Consider the following 4,841-nt stretch of genomic DNA (forward strand, 5'->3'; position numbering starts at 1 on the left):
CAATTTAATAAAGCATAGGATAAAACATCATAAATACAATTTAATAAAGCATAGGATTAAACAACGTAAATACTATTTAAAAAAGCATAGGATAAAACCACATAAATACAATTTAATAAAGCACAGGATAAAACAACATAAATACAATTTAATAAAGCATAGGAAACAACAACATAAATACAATTTAGTAAAGCATAGGTCAAAATAACATAAATACAATTTAATAAAGCATAGGATAAAACAACATGAATAAAATTTAATAAAGCATAGGATAAAACAACATAAATAAAATTTAATAAAGCATAGGATAAAACAACATAAATTCAATTTAATAAAGCATATTATAAAACAACATAAATACAATTTAATAAAGCATAGGATAAAACAAATTAAATACAATTTAATAAAGCATAGGATAAAACAACATAAATTCAATTTAATAAAGCATAGGATAAAACAACATAAATACAATTTAATAAAGCATAGGTTAAAACAACATAAATACAATTTAATAAAGCATAGGATAAAACAACATAAATACAATTTAATAAAGCATAGGATAAAACAACATAAATAAAATTTAATAAAACATAGGATAAAACAACATAAATACAATTTAATAAAGCATAGGATAAAACAACATAAATAAAATTTAATAAAGCATAGGATAAAACAACATAAATACAATTTATAAAGCATAGGTTAAAACAACATAAATACAAGTTAATAAAGCATAGGATAAAACAACATAAATACAATTTAATAAAGCATAGGATAAAACAACATAAATACAATTTAATAAAGCATAGGATAAAACAACATAAATACAATTTAATAAAGCATAGGTTAAAACAACATAAATACAATTTAATAAATCATAGGTTAAAACAACATAAATACAATTTAATAAAGCATAGGATAAAACAACATAAATTCAATTAAATAAAGCATAGGATAAAACAACATAAATACAATTTAATAAAGCACAGGATAAAACAACATAAATAAAATTTAATAAAGCATAGGATAAAACAAGATAAATAAAATTTAATAAAGCATAGGATAAAACAACATAAATACAATTTAATAAAGCATAGGATAAAACAACATAAATAAAATTTAATAAAGCATAGGATAAAACAACATAAATACAATTTAATAAAGCATAGGATAAAACAACATAAATACAATTTAATAAAGCATAGGTTAAAACAACATAAATACAATTTAATAAAGCATAGGAAAAAACAACATAAATTCAATTTAATAAAGCATAGGATAAAACAACATAAATACAATTGAATAAAGCACAGGATAAAACAACATAAATAAAATTTAATAAAGCATAGGATAAAACAAGATAAATAAAATTTAATAAAGCATAGGATAAAACAACATAAATACAATTTAATAAAGCATAGGATAAAACAACATAAATACAATTTAATAAAGCATAGGATAAAACAACATAAATACAATTTAATAAAGCATAGGTTAAAACAACATAAATACAATTTAATAAAGCATAGGATAAAACAACATAAATACAATTTAATAAAGCATAGGATAAAACAACATAAATAAAATTTAATAAAGCATAGGATAAAACAACATAAATACAATTTAATAAAGCATAGGATAAAACAACATACATAAAATTTAATAAAGCATAGGATAAAACAACATAAATACAATTTAATAAAGCATAGGAGAAAACAACATAAATACAATTTAATAAAGCATAGGTTAAAACAACATAAATACAATTTAATAAAGCATAGGACAAAACAACATAAATACAATTTAATAAAGCATAGTTTAAAACAACATAAATACAATTTAATAAAGCATAGGATAAAACCACAGAAATACAATTTAATAAAGCATAGGATAAAACAACATAAATACAATTTAATAAAGCATAGGACAAAACAACATAAATACAATTTAATAAAGCATAGGACAAAACAACATAAATACAATTTAATGAAACATAGGATAAACAACATAAATACAATTTAATAAAGCATAGGACAAAACAACATAAATACAATTTAATGAAGCATATGTTATAACAACATAAATACAATTTAATAAAGCATAAGATATAACAACATGAATATAATTTAGTAAAGCATAAGATAAAACAACATGAATACAATTTAATAAAGCATAGGTTAAAACAACATAAATACAATTTAAGAAAGCATAGGATAAAACTACATAAATACATTTTAATAAAGCATAGGATAAAACAACATAAATACAATTTAATAAAGCATAGGTTAAAACAACATAAATACAATTTAATAAAGCATAGGACAAAACAACATAAATACAATTTAATAAAGCATAGGATAAAACAACATACATACAATTTATAAAGCATAGGATAAAACAACATAAATACAATTTAATAAAGCATAGGATAAAACAACATAAATACAATTTAATAAAGCATAGGATAAAACTACATAAATACAATTTAATAAAGCATAGGATAAAACATCATAAATACAATTTAGTAAAGCATAGGTCAAAATAACATAAATACAATTTAATAAAGCATAGGATAAAACAACATGAATAAAATTTAATAAAGCATAGGATAAAACAACATAAATAAAATTTAATAAAGCATAGGATAAAACAACATAAATTCAATTTAATAAAGCATATTATAAAACAACATAAATACAATTTAATAAAGCATAGGATAAAACAAATTAAATACAATTTAATAAAGCATAGGATAAAACAACATAAATACAATTTAATAAAGCATAGGTTAAAACAACATAAATACAATTTAATAAAGCATAGGATAAAACAACATAAATACAATTTAATAAAGCATAGGCTAAAACTACATAAATACAATTTAATAAAGCATAGGATAAAACAAATTAAATACAATTTAATAAAGCATAGCATAAAACAACATAAATTCAATTTAATAAAGCATAGGTTAAAACAACATAAATACAATTTAATAAAGCATAGGACAAAACAACATAAATACAATTTAATAAAGCATAGGATAAAACAACATAAATACAATTTATAAAGCATAGGATAAAACAACATAAATACAATTTAATAAAGCATAGGATAAAACAACATAAATACAATTTAATAAAGCATAGGATAAAACAACATAAATACAATTTAATAAAGCATAGGCTAAAACTACATAAATACAATTTAATAAAGCATAGGATAAAACAAATTAAATACAATTTAATAAAGCATAGCATAAAACAACATAAATTCAATTTAATAAAGCATAGGATTAAACAACATAAATGCAATTTAATAAAGCATAGGATAAAACAACATAAATACAATTTAATAAAGCATAAGATAAAACAACATGAATACAATTTAATAAAGCATAGGTTAAAACAACATAAATATAATTTAATAAAGCATAGGATAAAACAACATAAATACAATTTAATAAAGCATAGGTTAAAACAACATAAATACAATTTAATAAAGCATAGGATAAAACAACATAAATACAATTTAATAAAGCATAGGACAAAACAACATAAATACAATTTAATAAAGCATAGGTTAAAGCAACATAAATACAATTTAATAAAGCATAGGTTAAAACAACATAAATACAATTTAATAAAGCATAGGATAAAACAACATAAATACAATTTAATAAAGCATAGGATAAAACAACATAAATACAATTTAATAAAGCATAGGATAAAACAGCATAAATACAATTTAATAGAGCATAGGATAAAACAACATAAATACAATTTATAAAGCATAGGATAAAACAACATAAATACAATTTAATAAAGCATAGGATAAAACAACATAAATACAATTTAATAAAGCATAGGATAAAACATCATAAATACAATTTAATAAAGCATAGGATTAAACAACGTAAATACTATTTAAAAAAGCATAGGATAAAACCACATAAATACAATTTAATAAAGCACAGGATAAAACAACATAAATACAATTTAATAAAGCATAGGAAACAACAACATAAATACAATTTAGTAAAGCATAGGTCAAAATAACATAAATACAATTTAATAAAGCATAGGATAAAACAACATGAATAAAATTTAATAAAGCATAGGATAAAACAACATAAATAAAATTTAATAAAGCATAGGATAAAACAACATAAATTCAATTTAATAAAGCATATTATAAAACAACATAAATACAATTTAATAAAGCATAGGATAAAACAAATTAAATACAATTTAATAAAGCATAGGATAAAACAACATAAATTCAATTTAATAAAGCATAGGATAAAACAACATAAATACAATTTAATAAAGCATAGGTTAAAACAACATAAATACAATTTAATAAAGCATAGGATAAAACAACATAAATACAATTTAATAAAGCATAGGATAAAACAACATAAATAAAATTTAATAAAGCATAGGATAAAACAACATAAATAAAATTTAATAAAGCATAGGATAAAACAACATAAATACAATTTATAAAGCATAGGTTAAAACAACATAAATACAAGTTAATAAAGCATAGGATAAAACAACATAAATACAATTTAATAAAGCATAGGATAAAACAACATAAATACAATTTAATAAAGCATAGGATAAAACAACATAAATACAATTTAATAAAGCATAGGTTAAAACAACATAAATACAATTTAATAAATCATAGGTTAAAACAACATAAATACAATTTAATAAAGCATAGGATAAAACAACATAAATTCAATTTAATAAAGCATAGGATAAAACAACATAAATACAATTTAATAAAGCACAGGATAAAACAACATAAATAAAATTTAATAAAGCATAGGATAA

The sequence above is a fragment of the Phyllobates terribilis genome, unplaced genomic scaffold (genome assembly GCF_046119375.1).
Source record: "Phyllobates terribilis strain yellow unplaced genomic scaffold, ASM4611937v1 Scaffold_20__1_contigs__length_20440879, whole genome shotgun sequence".
NCBI classification, from domain to species: Eukaryota; Metazoa; Chordata; class Amphibia; order Anura; family Dendrobatidae; genus Phyllobates; species Phyllobates terribilis.